Here is a 25,915-nt window from a genome sequence, read left to right as displayed (position 1 = left end):
AGGCCACGCCCCCTGCTCCGGCCACGCCCCCGGAGGCCGAGGCTGCAGCCGGCCCCCCCGCCCCACTTCGCCCGGGCGCCCCCAGGGAGCGGGGCGGCTGCGGGCGGGCAGCACAGCGTTAGGGCGGCGCCCCGCTCGGGGGCACGAGGGTCCGAGCCCCCCGCCCTGGCCACGCCCCCTGCTCAGGCCACGCCCCCGGAGGCCGAGGCTGCAGCCGGGCCCCCCCCCCTTCGCCCGGGCGCCCCCAGGGAGCGGGGCGGCTGCGGGCCCCGCGCGCCCCCCGCGCTCGGCAGCCCCGGAATCAGCGCGCCCCAGTGTCCCGTAGGCCGGCCCGGTGGCCCCCCGGCGCCATCAGCAGCCCGGGGCCCGGAACATCCGCTGCGAACAGGCCCCCCGGCGGGTCGTGGACCCGGTGGGGCGGGTCGTGGACCCCGCGGGCGAACCGAGCTCGCCGAAGCCCTGGCCTGGCTCCTCTGGGAGGAGGGGTCGGGACAGTGACTTGCAGCCTTTAGGTGTCACTCGAAGCATCATTAGCTTCCACCAGGCGCTCCCAGAATTTGGATGAAGTCATCAGAAACGGTTTACTGTCGTCCTTCTGGAAGTCATTCCTTAATCCTTTCTAGTAGTTCTGACAGCATAGCAGGGCCAGGCTACCAGAAATGATTCTCCCTAGGAAGCCTAGTTTCAACATTTATTCGGGGTTTCAGAGCTCCCTACTTTGAGAAAGGACTCGAGACAATTTACGACAAGACACAAAACAGGATGATACACATGAGGAATGATTTTTTTTTTTTTTAAAGCAACCACTGGTCAGAAGCCGAGTAGAAGGAAGACAGATGTGTTAGGAAGCAGAGATGGGTTAGTTACTACCATGAGCTCTAACATTACCCCTGGGTTTCTAGCTCCCCAATCAAGATTAAAGCAGGAAAATCCCATAGTCTTCCCTTGGTATTTGCAAGGACTAGGCCCCAAGACCTTTGGAAATCCTCAAACTTTGAAATATCTCCTTAGACTGTAAGTTCTCTCCATACAACTGGCATAGGGTCGTGAGTGGGGACGACGAGGCCTCCTGATCAGGGGTGCTGGGTGGCAGGAGAGGCTCCTCACTAGCCAGGACGTTCAGCTCCACACACGAGCCTCGGTGCCTGGGAATCAGTTCCTGCCGCTGTAACCTTATACGTGGCAGACAATTAAAGGCCCTTATTCAGACTCAATCAGTGAATGTCAAGGGTCTACTTGACTTAAAATTTGAGGATTCTTATCCAGTACCTTTGATGCTGATTTATAAAGAGGAAACGACAGGCAGAAGGCAGTGGGGTGGATAGTTCCAGTAATTCTGGGCCACCTGTACAATATCAGATCAGTTTTAAAAAGTTTCTCCGTGGATGTTCAATTCGAATGGAATATTTAGGGCTCAGTGTTCTCTTCCTTCTTTTTGTAGGTAGTTCTATTATCATGTTCACATAAGGAGTAAAAAAGTCCTGGAAAAGCATCAGAACACCTGGAATCGAATCCTGCCTCTGGCATTCACCAAGACGTGATTTTGGATCAACTACTTGATCTCTCTGAGCCTCATTTTCTCCTTTTATAAGGGGTGACTGAAGTGTTTACATCATAGAGATGAGATATGCACTTTTAAAGGGGACAGCACTTTGCAATGGGAGGATTATAACGATTTTTTACACACAGTTGAGTCAGATTTCTACTCTGTGTCCCAGTAGCTACGTATGGACTGGCCGTATTAACTAGCATACTTGTAGGTGAGGTTGTAAGTGCAGTAAATCATCCATCCCTGATGGCTGTGATCCCAGGTGTGGTTTTGCTCTACCCCCAGGTGGCCTTGGCTACTTCAAAGAGTATTCTAAAATCCTCAAATGCAAATGTTTTTGTTGAAAATTGGGAGTATGTTCTGCTTCTGGCTGGGCTAGAATTTGAAAATCAAACCGTTACAGCAAATGATAGACCATGTCCACTCCATCAGACAGGAAGAGATTGCCTGAAGGAGTTAACGGTGGTCTCCAAAAGGCCTAACTAGAGGGTAGTGGTGCAATGGTAATCTCTAACTTGGACTGTGATGATGCCATTTCACAGTTTACTATCTCTTCCCAACACCCCCCTCCCCTACCTCTGCCAATTCCATCCTGTAGGGCCGAGTTAATTAGCTGGCCTTGGGTTAACTGTGAGATACAGGGAGGTTGATATTATTCACACCATTTCCTGAAGGAGGAATTGAAGCAGAGAGAGGTTAAGTAATTTGACCAAGATTACAACATGGGTCAGCCAAGAGTAAAAGGTTGGGTGTTTTTACTCTTTTTTACTTACTAAGAACATTTTCCTAACCTGTTGCCTTGCAAATAGGATCAAAGCATGTGAAATGGACCTGCTCAGTGGCCACTGCTGACCAACAGGACCTGGACCCCATCATCACTGGACAGAATGGTTAGTATTTATTTCTGAGCCTCTTACTCTTGACAGTAAACCAGAAGGTAAAATCATTCCAAATGCAAAGATACAGAAGAATCACTCTTATTAAAAAAAAAAAAAAGATTTCTCTAGTGTTTGTTTATAGATCATTGAATTCTTAGTGGTGGAAACCAAAAGCTAAATTATCCCAAGCCACTCGTGACTGAGAGTATTAGTTAGAAATTAAAATGAATTGCATCTTAAAGTAAAATGACTTTAAAGGATGGACCTTTACTAAGTTGCTTGATGGTTTTGTTTTGGGCAAGAATTCCCCACCCGAGCACCAGCCACGTGGCACCTGCACCAGGCAGGAGCCTGCAGAGCTGAGTGTAGTAGACCAAGGTGGCGGGCAGCCTGTCCCCCACCTTGCCTTTTACCCACCTCGTCGAGGTGACCCGAACTGGGGTGCAAACTAGGGTTTTCGTGAAGCCTTGACACATGATGACCAGAAGAAATAGCCACATTTCCTGCTGGTTCCTTCAAACTGTCTTTTCCCCCTGGTCCCCTCTCCCTTCTCTTTCTCTTCGAACCTGGCCACCACCTGACATATGTCACCGTGTTCATTTACTGAGTCTGGTGCCCAGAAGACGGGCTCCCCACGTTCTTCCCGTCTGAGGAAGCCTAGAATTAGAAATCATGGAGATGCTTCCTAGGAGACAAAATCAGCCATGTGGGCCTGCCGGGGTTCCTGCAGCCCCTCTGTCCAAACAAAGACCCCAGCAGACCCAATGGCTGAAATCAGAAAAAAAAAAAAAAAAAAAAAAAGAGAGAGAGAGAGAGAGAGAGAGCCTCTTATTCCAGCCCGGCTTCCTCCACCCGCCCTCTCCCGCTGGCCCCCCGGAGTGAAACTGCTCTCGTTCAGGTCACCAGTGATCTTTCTATTGGCAAGTTCAGAGGACACCTCTCTGTATTCATCGTCATGCTTTATCTCACCACCTTTCACACAGATGACCACTCCCAGACACCAAGTGAACCCCTGGCTTCCATGACACTCCATCGTCCTGTTCTTTACCCCACCTTTCTGGCCGTTCCTTCCTCTTCTTTTACTTGGCCTCTAAATGTTGGCATTCCTCAGGGACTGGTCTTAGGTTATTTTCGTGCTTTATGGTGTCTCTTAGGCGTTCTCATCTATTCACGTAGCTTTTATACAACAGCAGTACTCCCAGAGGTTTCTGAACTCTACGCCATGAGCTCTGGGCTGGTGTCCACCTGTCCATTTGCTATCTCCACTCAGATCGTCCATTGGCATCCTCTCTGTAACAAGTCCCAAGTGGAAATCTTTTCTCCCTGAACCTATTCTGCACTCTGTCCTTCTTTCCCCATCTTGGTGAGTGGTACAACCATCACTTGGAGTCAGTCTTGATTGCTCTCTCCCTCACCTCACAAACGGAATCCACCTGCAAGTCTTATGAGTCTTATCTTCAAGTGGACATGGACTCTGTCAACTTATGTTCGCCTTCACCTTCGCCACCTGAGGTCAAGATCCAGGGCTGTCCCTGGAAGGATGCAACCGGTGTAGGCTGCCCAAGATAATCCCATTTAAAAGAAGGCCATAGTGTGCACATCTTTCATAAACCCTTGGTGATGCTGTTAAAGGCAGAGAATTCAACAGTGACTTTCAGTGTTATTCAGGCAAGAGAAGTTCAGTGTAGGATACTGGGAACTACACACCCTCCCCTGAGTTCAATGCTCAGGACAACCAACCTAGTTCCCACACCCAAGGGATGGGCCTGCCAAGCTACTGTTCCTCACATGGGCTGCTACAATAAACCACCCTTCTCTTTATTCAGACTTGCTTGATTCTTCATACAGCACCCACAACAATATCTTTGCCACACAAATTAGATCATGTCATTCCTTTGCTTAAAACTTTCAAGGGATTCTTACTGTTTTTGGATAAAAACCCAAAATTAATACCATGACCCAGAAAAAACTGCATGATCTGGCCCCAGCCAGCCCCCTCGGCTTCATCTCTATTTACTCTCTATTTTCCAGTGAAGACACTGGTCTTCGTTCAGTTCCTAAATGCACCGAGCTCCTTCTCTATTCTGGGATGTATGTCACTGCTGACTCTTCTGCCCAGAAAGTTTTCTCCCCAACTCTTCATATGGTGGGTTCTTTTTATATTCTTTAGCGCTCTTAAATATCACCCCCAATCCAAGGTAGATGTTCTGCTGTCCTCAGGAGCATCTTGTCTTTATTTCCTCATAGTACTTATGATTGGTGATTCTCTATCTGCCTGCTTATTCGATTAATAGAAGTTCCAGTTACTAGATCACAAGCTTCATGAGGGCAGCGGCCACGGTAGTCTTGTTTATCCATTGGGAATTTCCGCCTAGCACGGTGTTGGACATGGTAATAAGTGCCCAGTGAATATTCGATGAACAAATCAATTAGTTGCACAAAGAGAACACGGACTCAATTAGTTGCACAAAGAGAACATGGACTCAATTAGTTGCACAAAGAGAACACGGAAGACTCGAAACCCAATGCTTACTTGAGCAAACACTTCAGATCTTCATTTAGAGAATAATCAGCAAATATAGGTTTGCATCCCTGACTTTTATCAGTTTTCAGAGAGAGGATGGTGGTGAAGTGCTAGTGTGTATTTGACAGGAGGGCAAATAAATAAGTTTGGGGGAGGCATGCAGAGAGGAAGGACAGCAGCAACAAAAAAGGCACTGGAATGGCTTTCATCAGTGGTCCCTTGGGATAAAAAAGCTAGGGGAGCTCTGGATCTATAAAGCAGGCAGTCAAGTTCCCCTGGCTTTCAACAGATGTTCTTTCCTTTGTTAACCTTCTCAGCCACGATGATGCAATGACTTTGCTTAAAGGAGCTTCATCTCTGGGGAATCATTAGTCAACGTGCCAGTGAATGTTCAGATGAACCACAGGCCAGATAGACCCTATATAGCTCACACTGTGTTGGCAGAAGGAGCAGATCCCTCTCCTAAGTTAAGGTCAAGTTTCTTCCCCTGCTTCTTGTTGGCTCTAGCCAGTTGGATCTGTCCTAGAAAATGGTCTGATTAGGGACACGTGGGTGGCTCAGTGGTTGAGCGTCTGCCTTTGGCTCCGGTCATGATCCCGGGGTTCTGGGATTGAGTCCCACATCAGGCTCCCTGCATGGAGCCTGCTTCTCCCTCTACCTATGTCTCTGCCTCTCTCTCTCTGTCTCTCATGAATAAATAAAATCTTTAAGAAAAAAAAAAGAAAATGGTCTGATTAATACATAATTACATATTATTAGTATATCTGTACACAAGTCACACACACGTGTACTATTAACTTTGAGTTAAAAGATGTGTGATCTCTTGAATTATCTTGTAGGAACTCAGCAATATTGAAAAATAAAATGTAGTCTTCCACTACGTAATCTCGCTATGCCTAAGATTAAAAAACAAACAAACAAAAACCCTTATCTACTGTGTTTGAACAGCTTGTTTTTTTATGGCATATAAAAGCAAGTCAAGTGACAGTAACAAAGAGGTGACCTACTAGGAATAGACTACTTATTGCAGTAAATAAGTATCCGCATTATTGGTTTTCCTGGGTGGCTCTTATCTCCAGCAAAAAATTGTGCAGAAGAGGAAAATGTAACCGGCATCAAGGAAGAGTTAATTTTATCCTGTGCTGAAGGGTGAGGGAGAGACCCCTTCGGAGGAAGCCAGGGATTGCTGAAGGGGAAGGAGGGCCTGTCTCCGGTCCCACACCTCAGCTAAGACTCCTAGGGCTTCCAGCTTTGGGCCCATTGGTCCCCAAGGCCCTGCCCCAAGGCCCCCGGCACTGCTCTCCTCCTGCCAACATGGGGCCGGGATGAAGAGCCTAGTGGCTGCCTTTCGGGGAAGGGTGTTCAGGAAGGTAGCAGTAGTGTTAGCACTATTGTATGGCTAATAATGGCAGCAGGGAACATGGAGTGAGGGGCTGACTTAATACCAGTCACTCTTCTACTGTATTTACCCACGTGAAAACTGTACATTTACAGATGAGGAAACTGAGGTACAAAGAGGTTAAGTAACTTGTTGCAGGCTGCGTAGCTGGTCAGGAGTGGGGTGGGGCTGTTCAATGTTCTAGCAACTCAGCTGAAACACTGTCGCTAGACTCCTTGGCCATCCTCTATTTTGATTGTCAAATGGGACTCCTCTCTTCTGGGGCAGTATCCTAGAAACTCCCATCGAAAGTGATTCTTTCAGAGGCAGCTCCATCATTATTCTAAGTGGAGACTAGGAGATGCCATTTGTGTCTGAACCTTGGCCACGGAGGGGCAGTCACCATAGTGAGGGTGTTGATTTGTGAAAATGCTGGAAACGCGAGCAGGAATCAGAAGATAATGAAATTGCATTTCTGAAGGGCAGAAAATACTATGTATTTTTAAAATGGCCCTCACAGTGTCACACTTTGACCTGGACTGGCCTGAAAATACTCCTACTAGATATTGGAGACACAGAGTCAGTTCAAGACCTACTGTTACTGCTCAAACAAATGAGCTTACTCTGCAAAGAGATCCATGGATTTGGTAAGTGTCCCTTCTTGCTATAAAAACCTCTCCTGTTGCAGCCGACGGTTGGCTGGGTTGGAGAAGACTGATGTGGTTACACTGAACTATATTTTCTTCTAATTTACAATATTATAGGAAAATGTAAGAAACAATGACTAGAGTAGATCAAAGAACAGTAATGTGAGGTCATTTGGTGTTCAAAAGAAAAATCTTTTCAGGATGGGTCCAAGCTGTAATGGTTCATTTGGATCTGTTCAACCATCATTAGGGTGATTGCTTTTTGTAACGAAATACAAAGAAAAGTGTGCCTTTAAAAAACTTCTGAACAAATTAATGATTTTCCTTTGCTCTTGCTCTTTCTGAAGCATGGTTTCCTGTCTGGAGGCATCGTTAATGGCATTCAAACATGTATTTGTGTCACCTTTGTTCCCAGAGAGATGCAAACTAGGTGTTCTAAACGTCAATGACCTTAAAAATTGTGACCATATTTGCTTATTTTTGCAGCAAAATAACCATTTTCAGAGCATAATCAAAGGTGCAGCAGTAAGCCTGTGGCAAACCTGACCTCCAGGGCTGAAGGAGCAAATCTCAGGGCCGATGGGGCTCTTGATCATGGAGCTACCATTTACTGAAGGCTTCACCTGTAACCTGACCTGTGCCAGGTGCGTTGTATACAGGAGCTTTCAATCCTCACAACAGCTCTGCAATTATCCCCACTGCGTAGATGGGGAAACTGAGGTTAGATATATTAAGCAATGTGGCAGGGCTGCTCAGGGTAAGTGAGAATCAAGAGGACTCCAGAGCCCGGGCCCAAGCCCCTCCTCTGTTTTGGTGCTTGCTTTCTTCTTCTACACCAGGACACACGTAGAAAAATATGGAAAATACGGTGTGTCGTCAGTGGACTGGAGTAAATGGAAATGATCAAGGTCCGAAGACTCCAGCCAAGCCCTTCTGTGCCCCAAGGGCCAAGGGGGTTGCTGTCTTGGTGTCACTCATCAGAGGTGTGTCTGGGAGTACAGATTGTGAGACTCGGCTCTATTTTTCAACAGGTAGAGTCTTGATGACCCAGATGCGACCTGGAATGCGGTGCTGCTCAGGGATTGGTCTCAATGAGCTCAACACCTGCATTACAGGACATATGAGAAACATGCTGGTTCATTTATTTTAAGCATCTTTTGGAAAGCAGCACATTCTTCTTTTCAAATAAAATCTTAAATGAAATCCAATGTGTAAAACAAACAAAAATGGAACAGCTTTGGCTAGGTGGGGTGGATCCAGAGCCTCTGGCCCTTCACCCCCCTCCCACCTGCCCGGTCTCTTCCGCCCTCCTTAATCCCCATCACCTTTCCTTGCATTCACCATCCACCTGCTCTCTGGTAACCGTCACCCCTGCCTGGGTCTTTAGGCCATTTCTCACTTGAAGCTCTAATAAAGCAGTTTGTAAACCACTACATGAAGAAGAACGTGCCTCTGAGACCCCCTGTTAAAATGCAAAAATCCCCATTTGGGAGTGGGAAGAGGAGAAAGGGAAGGTTTGCTTATAGATTTTTTTCCCCTTATGTGTTAGCCGCTGGGAGTTGGACTCCAGAGAAGGGAGACCGAGCACGGGGACGTTCTGCTGGCGAGCGGCGATGGAGATGTCTGGGGCACAGGGGCGGAACAGACGCCACCTGGCCCTAACTTAGTCACCCGGAGCCTCGGCGGGTGGATCACCCCCTGCTGGGCAGCGGTGGCCCCGCGTGTCTTCAGGGAGAGTGGCCAGCCGCTGGCAGAGGAAGCGGTGTCCGGCGGGCCTGGCTTCCAGCTCCAGTGCTGCCCCTCGGCATGGACCAGGGCAAGCCGTTGGAGCATCCTAGCCTCAATTTCTCAGGGAGATGGAAAACCAAGAGTTGGGGAAGATGTCTCCCTGGGTGCCCTCCCAGACCTGTGATAAATGAAACACTATGTATGAGGGTTTATATACATGTCAGCCATTAAGTTAATAGTTAAGCCCAACTTTAAAAATGGGCAAAGGATGATACCAAGGATGATATCTGAATGGCAAAGGAGCATATAAGAAAGACTCGACATCACTAACAGCAAAATGCAAAATTGTAAGGAGATGCCACTACACATCTGCTAATGTGGCTAAAGGAAAAACCAAACCAAACCAACGACCCGAAAATAACTGGCAAGGACGCGGAGCCCCTGAAACTCTCTTATGTTTTCGTTGGGAAGGAGAAGTGGAACAGCCACTTGGGAACAGTCTGGCAGTATCTTAAAAAGTGAAACATTTCTGGATCCCTGGGTGGCTCAGTGGTTGAGCGGCTGCCTTCGGCCCAGGGCGTGATCCTGGGGTCCCGGGATCGATTCCCTCGTCGGGCTCCCTGTGTGGGGCCTGCTTTTCCCTCTGCCTGTGTCTCTGCCTCTTTCTCTCTCTCTCTCTCATGAATAAATAAATAAAATCTTTAAAAAAAATGTGAAACGTTTCGTTACTGTACAACCTCACCATCCCGCCCTGAGGCTGTCTCACAAGTGAAGGAAAAACTTAAGTTTACACTAAAACCTGCGTGTGAAGTTTTAGAGTGGCTTCGCTCTTATGCAGCAGGACCTGGACACAACACAAATGTCCATCACCTGGTGATGGGTCAACACACCCATGACACCCCGGGGGCGAGGGACAGGAGTCAGCCGCGGACTGGAACAAGCAACTGGTCCACCCGTGAGCGAATCTCAGCCTCACCACGGGGAGAGGGAGCGGTCAGGCCCAAGACGTCACATGCGGCGTGAGCCCCTTTATACGAGCCTCCCCAGCAGATGACACTAAAGGGGCAGAAAACTGAATAGTGGTTTCCTGGGTCTGGGCATGGGAAGAGGCTTGACCACATGGAGAATGAGAGATCGGGGGGGTGGGGAGGGGATTACGGGCTATTCTGTATCGTGATTATGGTAGTACTTATATAATTGCGTGGGTTTTTCAGAACCTGGGTAGAATTGTACAGTAAAAAGGGTAAGTTTTCTGTCTATAAAGTATACCTCAATTTTTAAAATGTGAAAAAATTCATAGTGCTGATAAACTGTTTTTAAGCCTGGTGCCTCAAAGTCTTTTTACACTGGCTCCACCTTTTGCAAATACTGTTTCCACCACTAGTTTGCTTAATAACCGAATAACTGGCCTGCCTCCCTGCCCCCCATGGCACCAAGATACATCTTAGCCCAATGAAGCCGATAATGAATTCTGAGTTCACAGAGTTAGCAGAATCTGAACAGGTTTTACCCTAATCTTTCGGAAGCATCTTTAATCTCAAAGCTTTCCTAGAGTCGTGTTCTTCATCACACCAGTACGGCTCTGTCTGAAGCGGCAGAGAGCGGAAATAGGAATGAGAATAATCAATCATAAGGCACCCGTTTCATGGGAGAAATGGTGGAAACTGATAATAAGCACCTCTTGCCACAGACAGAAGAAATGGAAACAAGCCACTCGGGGGAGACTCTTCGACTCCAGCTAAGCGCATGTCTCCGTGGTACTCAGACAGGATCTTCTTTGCACTCCCTCATCTGCTTCTGTAAGCCATTCATGGGCAGGACTCAGGCAGTAGACTGACCCACTTCTGGAGTGGGGGAGGCCCCACAAGTGATGTCCATCAGAATGTCCTCAGGGAACAAAGTCCCCTTTTAACATTCTGGGGCTTTAAAAAGAGAATGAATTAGTGGAAGCAAAGCTCTTGTGTCTGGAGTCACCCGAAGTTCTTGTTGTCATACTTCATCAAGGCCATCCTCAGACAATTCTTTTTCCTGCATTCAGTTTTATTTCTCAAAACACTGTCCTCTTCTCTCTCTCTCTTTCTCTCTGTTGGGACCCAGGAGCCAGCAGCTTTAGCTATCCCTTTTTTGTTCCCTTTAAAAACAACTTACTCAGTTCTGATCGCAAAAGACAGGGAAGCAGCAAGGGCAATGCCTGTGACCTCCTGGGTGCAGGTCTCCCCAGCCTGTGCGTGACTCTGAAAACCTTCATACCCCACCAGGTCGCAGTCCCCACAAGCACCTTCCCACATTCCACCAGCTGCAGACTACAGTACAAGACTGCGTGAGAAGTTTCAAACACGTGCCCCCCTCACAATGCAGGCTTCTCCTCCAATTACGGTTTTCCAGCTCATTTCTGCAAATGCTGAAACTGAACTCACTGGTTGTTCCTGTGCTCAATTTTCTAAAACTCTCTCAAACAAGTAGGTCATAGACAAATTATCTTCACGGATTTGAGAGATGTGTCAAGTAACTTTTTAAAGAAAGGCCTTTCTTAAACAGAAGTAGTGACTTAGCCGTTTCTGTGTTCCTAGCTGTCGAATCCCCAGCACCTGTGGCACCTGGAGGGCAGCCCTTGGGTCCCCTACATCCCAGGGTGGTGACGGAGGAAGGGCAGGGCAGGCCAAGCATGGGGAGTCAACAGTACTGCGTTCACACTGGGGACCCTGGGGTATTGAGGGTCTCTGTATATTGGTCACATTCCTTCTCCATGTTCTTTTCAGGTTGTCTCTGTAACCTCATGAGCTGTCCTAATGAATCTTGGCCTTCTCCTCCCTCTTCTTCTCCGAGGTGGCCGTCACCTCTTGGTACTTCCAGCCAATGTTGTGAGCCGGGCATCCCAGGTAGACAGGCTTTCACGGAGGAGGAGACACAGCCTCGAGGGCAGCAGGAACCACCAACTGCTTTTTCTTGTCAGAGGGAGGTAGAGTCCTATCCAACACCCCAAGGTGGTCAGGGTGGCCTGGCCTCGCTTAGTCTGGCAAGCAGCACATCCCTGCTGTTCACCTAAAGATGTGGTGGGGGCCACGGGCCCAGATGGTGTTCATATACTTGTTGAGGAAGACCAGGTATTTTAACTTGTTTCTGTAGAAATTGCCAGAAATGTTCATTGCCCGCACAGTGCACAACCACCCCCTTCCAGCCTAGCAGTAGTCGCGTGGCAATGATGGGCCATGATGGGTGCCTGGAGGTCATCGTTCACCAGACGTGCCTTTCTGCCATCTTTGGCAGACACTTGGGGAAAGCTTTTTTTTTTTTTTCCTCTCATTAACAAACATTTATTGAGCACCTACTGCTTATGTCATACAGGTCTATGCACTGAGAATACATCTATGAAGTCCATGGACCTATCACAAGGAAGAGACAGAAAACTAATATTCAAATACATAGTGATACGTCTGATGTGGATCTGTACAACACAAGAAAATAAGGTAAGGCGAAGAGGCAGAGAGAACTGTGGGGTGCTGTTTGAGATAAGGCAGTCAGGGAAGGCCTCTCTGATGAGCTCACAGTGAGCGGGGCCTTGAATGCCAAGTAACAAGTCATGTGGGCAAAGATGGAACATGTTGCGAAGGGAGGCCTTGGTGCATTGCAGGAATGCTAAGTTGGCCCGGGAGGCAGAAGAGGGCAAGGGTGAGACCACCCAGGGCTTCGGTGAGGCTTTTGAATTTTATTCCAAGTGTTTTGGAGGCCACTGGATGGTCTCACACAGGGGAGTATTTTAAAAGGCCAACACGGCTGCTGTGTGCAGAATGGATTGCAGGGGGAAGCAAGACACCGGTCGGGAGGCTACTGTGGTTGCCCAGACAGGAGACGACGGTGCCCTGGGTCAGGCAAGTGGTGGGAAGGGGGCAGATTCCGGATATGGTTTGAAGACAGTCGAGGCTGGACCTGCCGATGGACTGGCTATAGGCTGTGAGCAAAAGAGAACAGTCAAGGAGGCCTTGAGGTTTTCTTGTGTGTTTATTCATCACAAGATGTGCTGACCTTCAGGCAGGCGTGTGCTAGGCACTGGCGATGTGAAGATGCTCAAGACACCACAAGTGCCTCCAGGAACTCATCGTGCGTGATTTCAGACTTCTAGACCTCCAGACGCAAGTACGGAGTGCTGTGGGGTGGGCGTGCGAGAACAGATCGTCCGTATCTGGGATGTGGTGCAGGTTTTCGTTTGAGTTTAAAGGGAACACAGACACAGAACGTGGAGAAGAGTATCCCAGAAAGTGCGATCAGCAAGTGCTCAGTGGGTGTGGGAATGGGGAGCGGGGCCTGGGGTCGTGGAAGAAGGGAAGGCTGGGAGAGCAGGTTGGGGACAACTTCACCCAAAGACAGTGGGGAGGCTTTTACACAGGAGGGTGATAAGGTGGTCCTCCTCCTTATCTAGCGGGTGACTCATTCACTGATATTGACAAAGAAGTTGCGTGTGAACTAAGCCTTATCCAGTGTGCATTGCTTCAATCACAGTATCATGTTGTCTTTGACTCTTTCATAAAGAAATGAAATTTCCTTTTCTCTTCCTGGTATTGGCAAACAGAAGCACGATTGCTCTTCAGGCAGAGAAATACTGTTAATCTTGCTGTTGATGAACGTTTGTTGAACATCTCGGTGCTGAGCACTGTGTCGACTGCTGGGAATTCAGCACAAACAAGAGGACATTCTTGCCCTTGCAGAGCTTGTTGCATGAGGTGGGTGTAGAACAAATGGTTTCAAATGTGATGTATCATCAAAAGAAAGTTAAAAAAAAAAAAGTAAAGGGTGCTACAGAGGCATTTAACGGGGTGCTAACCTCATTTAGGAGTTCAGGGAGGCTCCCTGAGGAAATGGTCTTGAAGTGAAAACTAGATTGATGAAAATTTTAGCATCAGCAGCAATGTCATCCCCTAGTTCTTCAATAATGAGCCTTTTTTTTTTTCTTCAAGTGGTTGCTTCTCTTCTGCTTTTGAATCACGCCCAGCTCTTGCCTACCTTGGAGAGAGAAAAAACCCACATCTCCCACTTTCACATCTGCAAACTAAGTTTTTCATTATGTTCCAGCACGAGCCACGCAATTCAGACCCGTCCTGCATTGACACTCACACCCACGTTCTTGTGATCAGGTCCTGGGCCGTGGGCATGGGCATGACAGTGGAGGGGACTCCAAACGGACCTCCACGGCCGAAACCCAGCACGTGAGCTGTAGTGGGACGGGGGAGGAAACCACAAGGAGCTTCCTCATTGGAAAGACATGCAGAGGTCTGTGGAGCCCGTTCAGCAGGTGCTGGAGGGCCCTGGAGGGCTGGAGCCTGACCTTGCAATGGCAGGATCGGTGGGCGGGGCACAGGAAAGAGAACTGAGAGTTGAGGCCGTATGGATTTACATCTGAGCTTTACTACTGACTGTTGTGTAGCTTTCAACTAATTACTCAACTTCTCTGAGCCCAAATGCCACATCATCTACCTCAGACACCTGTTAGGAAAATTAAGATTGCCTATACTTTTGTAGAAGCTGTGTGAGGACCTGGTACAGGTTTGGGCACGCAGTAAGCACTTGCAAGTGATGACGATAATGGTAAACCCAACCCAAACCCCAACAGCTAACATTGCCGGGTACTTACTCTTGATGCTAAGTGCTGCGCATGCATGCTGTCATTCGGATTGCCCCCGACAAACCCCTGGGAAAGGACCAGAGCCCAGGAGGTGTCCAGATAGAAGAGCTGACGTGAGGGCAAGCAGAGGCAAGTAGACGACGTAAGCAGCACCATCTGCACCTGGCCCGGCTGGGATCACAGGCCTCTCCCCGAACTTAGCACCCCAAGGGCTGCTGTGAACTTAGCTCCAGCTGCATGTCCCAGGTCATTACACCCTTTGTTCCCCACCAGGGAAAAAGGCTGATGATGCCAAAGAGCTTTGCTCCCTACCCATGGGGCTGGGAAAGCCTCCTCCTGCATCTCCCCTGCTTTGATAATCAGGAACAGATGATGATAGGATTTTAAACTATCGGAGCCCTCCTCCAAGTTCAAGCTATAGTTCCCAAGGAATGGCGGGGGGCAAGGGGCGGTGTGGCCAGCAGGGCGTGGATAGATGGCAAGGGAGGGGGGTGATGGGAGCTGCACCCAACAGCTTTATGGAGACCAGCTGAAGACAGAGGGGTCTGGTGTGGGAGGAGGATGGGTGGGGCCATGGCAGGCCGTGAGTCGGCCTCACCTTAAAAAGAGTTTGGGCTAGGTTTTGAAAAATGCTGCTTATGAATGATTTCTTTTTGCTTTTACCCTTTAAAAAAAGATTTTATGTATTTGAGGGAGAAGGGAGGAAAAGGGAGGGGGAGAGGGAGAAACAGACCCCCCAGCGGGCAGGGAGCCCAATGCAGGGCTGGATCCCAGGACCCTGGGGTCAACACCTGAGCTGAAGGCACACCTTTCACCAGCTGAGCCACCCAGGCGCCCTTGAAGTGTTATTTCTGCAAATGAAGTCTCAGAACTTCCTAGAAACAAGCCAATGGGTATCCATGTCTGTAGCACACAGGGCTCATATGTGTCTGATTTCAAGCGGGTCTAATTTCATTTTAACAAAAGATAAGGCTTTTTATTGGAGTCATTTCTCCAGAAATAAAATGGAATTGAGGAGAAATATGAGAAACTGTCTTTGAGTATCGCTGTGGATGATGGTTCATCGGGGCCCTGGAGTTTTGCAGGTCTGTGCACATGCAGAAAATGTGCCAGCAAGGCCTGCTGAGTGCTAGTGCAGCGGCCTAAATAAAAGGCTGCAGACAGGCAGGGGAGCCAAAGGCCGGCTTGGGAAAAGGATATTGGCAATTGGGTGCGGAGGGGTTGCTGGTGAACTGTTGGCAGCAGTGCAGACTCAGACACGAAGGCCAACTTTGTGCAGCAGGCCCCCTCTGAACAATACACATCGGCTGGAGGAGGAGGAACCAGTTCCTGGGCTGTGTGTGCATTTGTAGCCTCAACGCTGGGCCCCTTGTGTTGTCACAGGAGTAGACCTGTCAGCTCCAGGGTGAAGGGTCCTCAGAGGCTTCTCTCCACCTTGTCCAAAGTGGTTATTTCCTAGTTCAGCTCCTTGGTTTCTTTTCACAGCATTTACTACAATTTATTTGTGTGTCTCTCTTCCTAGAATGTAATTCTATTAGACAGGGCCTGGGATCTGTTTTGTTCACTGTCGTAACTTTGGTCTCTAACGGTGCTGGGCACATACTACTAAGTGTTCAATAAATAGCAATTGAATGAAAAATAAATATCAGTCAGAGATCACTCATTCCCCTTTCCTGGAAGTGGAATGGCAGCCAGCGTTAGCAATTTACTTAGAGAAATACGGAGAAACCTGGTATGTTTGTAAAAAATGCATATGAACTGTAGGGGAGCAAAATTTACCACCCCAAAATGTGTCTCTTTGGCATAAGGATTATTTTACGCTGATTAATTTTAAGAAACAAAGACTCAAGATGGTTTTTTGTTTTGTTTTTTTTTTTTACCTCCCCCTAAAGTGCCCAGAAACATGTAGATGGGGGCCTGCAACAAGAAAGAGCGATCACCAAAGATAACTTTGTTTTATATCAGAAAGACTTGTCTGCAAGGCATGGCGAACATCTCCTCTTCCCATCTTTCTAGGAAATGTCTTCCTCTCCTTTGACTCCCAAATCCCTACCCTCTTCTTAGCTCAGATACCATAGAAGCCTCATCCGCCTACTGCCTGTGGGTCTCATATTCTTATAGGGTCGCTCTACATATGTGTTTAAACTTGTCTTTCTGTTACTCTGTCTTGTCAATTTGATTAGACTGCCAGAAGAATCTAGAAGGGTAGAGAAAAATCTTCCCCTGCCCGACAGTTGGCGTAGTCGGCAGGACTTACTTCCACGTCTGGATATTGCTCACTCCGAGGCTGCTAGAGCTGAGAGGTCCTGACGCCCCTGACAAGCACCTGCAGAAGCTAAGAATTCTTACCACGAGGGGGTCCCAGATCTCTGCCTGTAAGGTCTGCTGGAAGTGAGCATGATGAGGAGACTTTTTTTTTTTTTTTTTTTTTTCTAAATTTAGTTTAGCAGGATAAAATATGTGTGGAACTAACTGCTTGGATAGGGCCACTCTGGTTAAGAAAAGAAAAAGTTGGGCCACCTGGGTGGGTCAGCAGTTTAGCATCGCCTTAAGCCTGGGGCCTGATCCTGGAGACCCGGGATTGAGTCCCACGTCGGGCTCTCTGCGTGGAGCCTGCTTCTCCCTCTGCCTCTCTCTCTCTCTGTCTCTCTGTCTCTCATGAATAAATAAATGAAAATCTTAAAAGAAAATAAAAGGTTGGTAATGAGCACTCTTGGTTTCTATTGATCCTTTTCCTTCCAAAGATGGTCATTGTTTTTGTCTCTATCTCTTATGTAGTTTGTCCTAAGGAGGAAGGACCGTAGAGCAGAACGCAGGCGCAGCCACTGTAAGCCTTCTGTTCAGGCTGCCCGCATGGGCTGGCGAGCTCCTGGTGACCAGACCAGCCTCTGTGGACATCAACTTTGCTGTGAGTCCCCTATGTAAAAACTGGATGAGGCTTTACCTTTCGTCTCCTTCTCTGTCCTGAGAGCTTGGCTTTGTGACTAGTGAGAATTTTCTCTTCATCCTCCCCATCTGGAAGGTACCCTTTCTGGGGTGCATTTTGGTGGCCAGGGAAATAGACTGGGGTTCTGTGGCACAAAGTCATAAGCAGCACTCTCTTTGGCCAGCCATGGCAGCTCCCAGGGAGTTTGCCATAAAGGTCCCAGTCCCTAAGAAGCCTCTGCAGTCTCAGCCTTAGTTTCTTACTGCTGGGAAAGTCTCATTCTGGTAGCACCTTGCCTGGTGTCACAGATGGGCAGGTGTGTGACTGGAGGGATCTCACGTTCTTGTGGGAAACCAGAGACACTGTTTTCACTACATCATCCTTACCACCTGTGTAATGAAGGGTTTTGCTTCCCTAGACAATCCCTGGGAGTGAATTTGTTAGAACTGGTGAGGGCTGCGTATTTTGCATTCTCTTTTGGGATGCTTCTTGCATCCTTGGTCAAGCCATAAAGAAAGCTTATTAGTTTGAGTCATTATTGAGATTAATAGATCCCATTTGTCGGGGGCCAGAGGATGGATCTTTAGAATTGAAAACTTCTATATTTGAAAAATTTTGGAGAGCTCTCATCCTAAACTCTTGCCTTATTGGCATCTGTGGAAAAGACCAAATTAAAAAGTGGATACAAGGAATTATAATGGCTAGCCTTAGGGACTCCTTTTGACAAGATGAAAGAACAGAAATTAGACTTAGAACAAAAATTAACACTCCACATTCAATGTAAATTCTTTCATATTAAAATCCAAAGAATTAAATATGCTACCTTCCAGCACACCAGCTTATTTTATGTCTAAAAACTGCTGTTCCAGAAACTGTAGGTACAAAAAATGAAAAAATGCACAATCCTATTGTTCTGTGTCCTAAGAGCTCGGCTTGGCTTTCTGTCTGCCCGCAGGCTCTTGGTTCTTTTGACTACCTTTGGGAGTGACTCTGGCTCTTGAGAAGGTACTATCCTTTGTACCCTCTTTGAAGGCATCTCCTGATGCATGAAGGTGTTCCGTATTACCCAAATATTGACTGTTTGTCTCGGCTAAAAACTGGCAAGATATTTAAAAGAATTTTTTGGGGGTGGGGGGGTAACAGTTCTGTGGTTAAAAGTTGATTAGAAGTTGGAAGATGATATTCAAAGCCTGACAGGATTTTTTAAGGTCTCCTACCCAAAGCTAAAGGAAAACCATGTGCCCAAAGGGAGAGAAGCAAATGGAGATGATGTATCTGGATGAGGGGATCAGCCCCTTTGATATAATTTAGGCTGCAATTCAGTTCTTTGGAAAAAAAAAAAAGATGAGAGCAGCTGTTATTATTTTATAAGTCTTTGCAAAACTGAAAAAAAAATAGCTCTAGAGGCAATCCAAGGTCCATCTATTCCTTTTTACTGACTTAAAAACTTCCCCTATTTATCTCAAAAGGCTTGTGAATTATTGGCCTTGGGAAACCAAAGTCCTTCTTGGAGGAACTTCCATTCTTTTTTTGTCCCTTGAAGAGGTAAATCTCACTGTATCTTTGAAATGTAAACACCCCAGGAGGTATCTAAAATAATGCCCATATTCACCTAAGACTAAAAGGAAAAAAGAAAAGGAAAAGGGGTCTTATAAAAAAATACAACTCCTCCAGTTTCCATAAGATTACTTGTCAAGGACAAAGACAAATCAGGCATCTTCACTAGTATTAATGGTAAAAAGCTTTAGCCATCTGAACGGGTAAACTGAACTTATAAACTAGTGAGTTTTCTATTGTTATATCTGACTCAGCTAAATTTTTAAAATTAAAAGTTATAAGAACGGTACCTGGGTGGCTTAGTCAGGTGAGTATCTACCTTGGGCTCAGGCCATAATCCCAGTGTCCTGGGATCAAGCCTCTCTCTCCCATGTTGGGCTCTCTGCTCAGCAGGGAGTCTGCTTCTCCCTCTGCCCCTGCTTGTGCTCTCTTTCTCGCTCACTCTCTCTCAAATAAATAAATACAATCTTTAAAAGAAAATAAAAGCTCTAAGATCTGTTTGTGTGTTTATGTATGTACAATATAGATGCAGTATTTTTCTACCCTCTGGATGGCATCACCAAAATTAATTTGTAAAAGGGCTCTCTTTAATGATTGGCTTAAAATTAAGTGCTTATAAATTAAGCATTTCTAAATCTCAGGAGTATAATAGAAACTAACCCAAATGTTTTTCAAGTTTATGTTATCTAGGGTATTTTCAGTAAATAAAAGCTAGTTTAAGTTTGCTGGTTGAATTAATACAGACATGTCTTAGAGTTAGCCACATTAAGTAGAGTACTTGTATTCTACTAAATGTCAAATAAATTTATCTACTGAATGTCAAATAAATTCATGTTATTTTTGTTACAAAATTTGTCAGCAAAAAAACAAACAAAAAACAAATGAAAGAAAATCTTAAGATGACAGCTAAGTGCTTAAATATCTCATGAAATTTTCATGAGTAATCTAAGTATGATTGTTAAGAACAGATGAATTAAGTAGATGTAAGATAAGAGTTTTAAGGTGAACTTTTTTGCAATGATTGTTTTATGAAATGTTTAGTTTCCCAGATCTCTGTGTTAACTTCCACCCTTAGAATTTTGCTAAGTTGAATTAAATGATGAGAATTCATTGACTGTCTAGATCCTTTGCAAATAAAAAATAAAATACTGAAACATTAATTGCTAGACAAGTCTATTTTTGTCTTCTTATTGCTGGGAAACTGAAGATGTTTCTAGTGTGTTAAACATGTCTTTTGCCACATTGGAAGATTGTATTATTGAAAAGGGGCATAGGCCTGTGTGTTGTGGGGTCTCTGGGTTAGTTTTCTTACATTGCAGTATGGAGCCTTCATTTTCTAGATGGTTTCCATGTGTGTTATGCTCTGCTTTCTCAGGTTGCTGGCTACGTCAGATTAAGATCCACCCTAATGTCCTCATCTGAACATAATCACGTCTGCAAAGACCCCTTTTCCATGTCAAGTCTCAGGCACAGGACCCCAGCTATGTCTACTATGTGCCCTGAATTGTTCAGACCCTGGGAATGATGTAAGGGAGCCTGCCTGTGGGTTCAGAAGAGCTGGCTCATGTGCTCATTCTCACCACACTTCACACTCTCGTGTTTCTAGCACCTAGAGGTCCCTACTTAGCCATGAGGAGCCCTGAAGTGTTTATACCCTGGACCAATCCATGGGAGCCTGACTACGGGTTGGGAGGAGCTGGTTCATGAGCACTTTGTTTCTTACCACATTCTTGCCCTGTGGTTTCTAGCACCTTAGGCCTTTTCTCAGGTAGATGGGAAAGAGAGAGTAGAACAAAGGAGAGCAGGGACTAAGCAACTCTCTAGCACAAGGCAGGCAGGAGTTGGAGGCTCATCAATGAAGAGGGTCACTCAATCCACTGTTACTAAGTCCCTTCGTGGTCACCAAAAGATGTTTCTGGGTAACTGGGGAGTCCCCAGGCCCTGATGCCTTGACGTGGCCAGACCTAGATGAGTTGCCAAAGATTGGTTTTGTCACAAGACAGAAGTCAAGGACAGGCATGCAGCAGAGCAGATGAGTAACAGAAGCAGGAAAATTTATTAAAGTGAAAAGTACACTCTTGTGATCTAAAAGAGGATGAGTTCGAGAGAGAGAGAACTGCACACCCTGGGTGTTGGGATTTTATCTTTTATTGATAGTTGTTGAATACGGGGCAGAATAATGATTGGGGGAGGGGAAGGAGGGTTTGGTGTTTTTTGTTTAAATCCAAATCGACTCTAATGTGTTAGGCAGCCCAAGAGGGAAGGCTTTGGGATCAGGAAGCTGATCCCATAGTTAATTCCTACAAAACAAGGAGAATACATTAACTGACTAGGTGTCCATTACCAAAATCATCCTCGGCTTCCAAATTGTGTCTCACTAGGAATATTGCTGAAAGTTCCTGGGGTTGAGAGTGACAGGAGGCATCCCTCTTGTCAAATGCACTGACACCTTCACACTACCTGAGAAGGGATGTTGACTTCCCTTCACTTCCCCCATTGCATCTTAGACTACCGTGAGGGCAGGCGAGTGGGCTGAAATGCTATAGAGATTGGGGCTGCTTCTTTCCATTTCGGAGGAATCAGTATATTTGGTGACCAATAATAATACCCTTTGTAAGCCTCTAGATCTAGTACTGATGGATGGGGTAGAGGTTCTGGCCTTTGTGAAGAAGGGGCAGCTATTTTATATAGTATTAAGCATCATAGATCTAAGCTAGAAGTACTTCCAATCTGAGAGCAGGACCAAGAACGCCAAACATCCCAGGGGTAAGGACAGATGAGAGACATGATCAAAAGTATGGAACTCCTAGCTAAACCGGACAACTTTCTTGTGAGCTTTATTCATGATTCAGTCCCAAGGGAGCTGTACCTCCTGAGTGCCCCGACTGGGTAACAGCTCCGACTGGTCCTCTTAGGAAGCATGCGGTCATGCGTATCTTGGATTTTATGCTTATTGAGGGATCATACTGGGTTATTTAGGAGAAAACCCTACACAGGAGTCTTAAGATCGGAGGCTGTCCTAATGACATGTGTGGTGGCCCTGTGCCTGACAAAGAACAGGAAAAACAAGGATAGTCTGATTTCTGAGCCCAATGCCATTATAGCCAAGGTAATAGTGTCTAGTAGGATGGCAGGAATCCATCCAATCCCTGTGGCGTACCATGGGCAAGAATTTTTCTCCTGAGCATTCACACAAGGCATGTTCCAAGGATCATACTATTCAGAAATATCCAGGAAACTAGAAGTAAGTAGAGGGGCTGAGGGAACAAAAGAGATTTACCAAGTAGCAACAACAAAACATATAGTCCTAGAGATTATGAAGCGTATTCATAAATTCACCAACCTAAACAATGCTGGTTTCACAGGCAGTTCACAATTGCTTACTTCTTAGTATGAGCAGTGTTAGGGGTCTCCAGAAAAAGAAAAACAGACATAACTTTCCTGATGTAAGAAAAATAGAAAAATCATTTTGCACCCCTCCCCACCCCCATCTTCTGACAAGATATAAGAACAAACAGCCACTATTAGGCCAGGAGATAACCTAATCACATCAAGGACAATAAATCAGTGGCAAAACTCTCAGTGCTGGCTCAAAGTAGACTGACCTGAGGCACATTCTTGAGGTGACTTTACAGGATCCCTTGGAACCAGGTACTGGGCCAACTGGAACCAGAAAACTGATGACATTGACTCTTGTTGGCTTGGTGACTTTGACTTGGACTCAGTCACCTTAAGATGACGATTGTCCAATTCCATGTGTATTCCCCACTATGCAAGCCCCTTCATGATTACGTATGCATCCTTGGTTTAAAATTTCCTCAATTTTGTTGTTCAGGAAGACACTGCTTTGGGAAAGACCCTGCAGTTCTCTTTGCTTGTTGCAAGTAAAACCCTTCCTTTTCCTATTCTTTGCCTTGGTTGTGTCTTTTGGCTCAAGATTCAGCAATAGCTAAACCCAGTTTTGGGTAATATTAGTATTCACTAGAAATTAAAGTTCCTTTCTTTTTTCAAGTGGTCTCTACATCCATCTTGGGGTCAAACTCATGACCCCGAGATCAAGAGTCACATGTTCTACTGACTGAGCCAGCCAGGTGCCCTTAGTAATTAAACTTTCTAAGAGTTAAGAATTCTAAGCTTTCTATGGATTAAGAATTTTAATTAATATATGTAATTAAAGTTACTAGAAATAACAAGGTCAACATCTTGGAAGAGGACTTTACCTCCATTTTGACCACAGTTTGTACATTCTAACTGATTAAGTTCTTCTTTCCACTTTATCTTTTAACTCAGGCAAAAGATCCCACAGGCAAAGCATCCTGTGATGGGCACTGAAACTACCTCTCAAGCAATGACAACTGCCCTGATGCCTGCAAGACCCGTGTGATTGATCCTGAGATAGTAATGGGTTTGACCTTTACTGCCCACCTGCATGTACCCACGAAAACCTTTGTCTGACATTTTCCTAATATAAACCTTGAAGTATTTTCGGCACTTTGGAGACAATCTTTGAGATGCCAGTCTGCTGTCTTCTTGATGTGCTCACTAAAATAAATTCTTTTCTTGTTTCACCATCACTCGTTTGTCTGCCTTTGGATTTTGGCAGCAGTGAGTGGCTGAACCTGGTCTGTTTGGGACCCCCTGGAGCTAGGTGCCCTTGCACACTTGGGCTCCAGGTACAATCTCTATGCAAGGAAAGTAAAGTGTGTGTTGAGGTAAGAAACAAGTGTAAGAGGTTTGTGGAGAAGGAATCTTTGGAAAGTAATTTTTTTGCATTGTCAGGGCTGGCTAAGACTGGAATGAATGTAATTAAGAGAATGGGCTTTAATATCAAAAGTCAACGGTTGCAAAAAAAATTTGGTCTTCTCTCTTTTAAAAGGACAAACTGTCTTTTGGACTATTGGTATGCTCTCAATAATAGATTGTGAAGGGTTTTTCATTCCCCTAAAATAATCTGCCTAGAAAACAACAAATTCTGTGTTTTATCGATATAATGTCCTAATGCTTCCTGTTGTCTTAATCCGATCTTTCGATTACTGAAGAAAATGGAATCTTCTCAACGTTAAAAGAGCTCAGTTTGCTAACCATTATGCAACCATCTCTATTTGCCTTTTAAATCTTTTACTGTCACTTTCCTTAAGTAGACAATTAAGTATTGTTTTCTAATTATCTGTGATCTGTTGGGGAAGAGAATTTCCTCTGTTCTTCAAGGTCCTTCTAGCTCAACTAAGAATTGCACTGACATGAGACAGATTAACAGGAGAAAATTAAATTTAACAGTGTACATATAGGGAACCCACACAGACACGGAAATTCCAAAGATAGGCAACATCGTGTTTATATGAGCTATGGAGAGGGGTAGGGGCCAGAGGATACAAAGGTGAGGAAGACCATTAGCAGGAAGGTAAGTGGAGGTGTTTAGAAAACAAAATTTGCCCGATTATGAAGACAAATTTCTTAAGTAAAGAAGAATTTCTGTTAATAGCTCTCTTGCTGGTACAAGGATGCAGTTGAGGGGGAGATAAAGAGCTTTTCCTGAGTCTGATGGCTTGGGATAGCTTTTAACTTGAAATAGTGTTCATGCCAATTGGTCAATCTTGGGATAGCCTGCCCTTGGCCCCTATAATTCCTATTTAATCAAATATTCAAACCTTTTGATATTGTTGACAAACTTCCCTCAATTCAAATTCTAAATGAAGTCTTTTTGCCTTAAAAATAACTTTGAGATACGAGATATTGGGTTGCTGGAATATCTCAAAAGATTTGCTCTCTCTCCTTTTAAAAGAGGGCTGTCAACCTAATTAGGCTTATTTGCTATGTTAAATTACACAAGAACCACTGTCAAATAAGCAAAGATAAACCTTTCGAATAAGCAAAGATAAACCTTCTTAGATTATATTGTATGGGCCGATATTATTCATATAAGTCTTCTAGAAATTATATAAAATTCTTAAGATTCTGATATGTCCTGGTACAATGTCATCACTCATAATTCTAGTTATTATCTTAAAAGGTTGTATGTCATAGAAATAACCAAATTTCCTCACCAATTTCATTATTATAAGCTCTAATCAGACCTTTAAGCCATTTTTAAGTCTTTTATCATTTATAGACAGTTATTCTTTTTCTCAGATGCTTTTATAAAAGTGTTCCTGGTAAAATGCTTTATTTTCATGGAGATTCATGAAAATCATGACCTTGAGATCATGACCTGAGCCTAAACCAAGAGTCGGCTGCTCAATCAACTGAGCTGCACAAGTGCCCTGAAAATGTATTGAACTAGACCTCTAGAAATCTTGACTGGCTAACTTCAGAACTCAGAAACAGCTTTATAATTTGGTTCAAATACTAACCATTGTTTTTTTCTGTGGTTTCCACAGAGGCTTCTTATTAAATACTTGATTGCTTGTGTAATGTAGGCCTAACTTTTAGAGCCCATTTTATATCACCCCCTTCAGAAATGAGTTTTACTAAACTGACCTATTGTTAGGACTGAGACTGGTTCGGTGAGATGGAACAATCCACCAACTCAACTTCTGGACTGTGAGACTTCTTGGTAGCATATTTACCTCACTTGCTTGACTGCCAGTGGGTCTCATATCCTTATGGGGCCCCTGTAAGTACATAATCAAATTCTTTTCATGTTAATCTGCCTCATGTCAATTTGATTATTAGACCAGTCAGAAGAATCTAGAGGGATAAAGAAATTATTTTTCTCCCCAATAGTATCAGCATATGCATCTATGTCTCTATTTATATGTGACCTCACTTGTTATTATAAAACTGTTATTTGCTTAAATTTTATCATATTACTGTACTGCTAAATAAAAATAATTCAAGGATACACATTAGATAAAATCTATTGGGGAAAAATTGTCTGAATTGCTAAACCCTTGCTACTCAGTGTCACCCATGGACCAGCAGCACTGGCATCACCTAGGAACTTGCTAGAAATACAGAACCCTCAGGCCTCAATTCCAGACCCATTGAGTCAGAATCCGCAAACTACTGAGCCTCCACTTTGAGAAACTGGGCTCTAAGAGATTCTCAATTTAGCCTGTGGGATCAGTTTTGAACTATAGGAGGTAGTTTACTAAAGTTGGGGAAAGAAACA

The 25,915-nt window shown here is 45.3% G+C and overlaps 1 protein-coding gene and 2 long non-coding RNA genes across 11 annotated transcripts in view; 2 read left to right on the top strand and 1 right to left on the bottom strand.

The window, feature by feature from the left end:
- The window catches only part of MAGI2 (membrane associated guanylate kinase, WW and PDZ domain containing 2), a 1,329,894-nt gene that overhangs the window by 16,266 nt on the left and 1,287,713 nt on the right, over nucleotides 1-25,915 (bottom strand). The window lies entirely within an intron of this gene.
- Nucleotides 329-10,052, top strand: LOC140613022 (uncharacterized). 2 transcript variants are annotated; one of them, XR_012014143.1, is made up of 5 exons: nucleotides 329-858; nucleotides 1,442-1,594; nucleotides 2,359-2,439; nucleotides 7,463-7,620; nucleotides 8,526-10,052. It is a non-coding gene; the product is annotated as an uncharacterized lncRNA (long non-coding RNA). The 2 variants fall into 2 exon arrangements; XR_012014142.1 differs by having other exon boundaries at nucleotides 345-1,594.
- Nucleotides 12,032-23,677, top strand: LOC140613023 (uncharacterized). The gene is made up of 4 exons (XR_012014144.1): nucleotides 12,032-12,171; nucleotides 12,734-12,838; nucleotides 13,272-17,229; nucleotides 23,095-23,677. It is a non-coding gene; the product is annotated as an uncharacterized lncRNA (long non-coding RNA).

The sequence above is a fragment of the Canis lupus genome, chromosome 21 (assembly GCF_048164855.1).
Source record: "Canis lupus baileyi chromosome 21, mCanLup2.hap1, whole genome shotgun sequence".
Classification (NCBI taxonomy): domain Eukaryota; kingdom Metazoa; phylum Chordata; class Mammalia; order Carnivora; family Canidae; genus Canis; species Canis lupus.
This window is presented reverse-complemented; position numbering and strand designations above follow the sequence as displayed.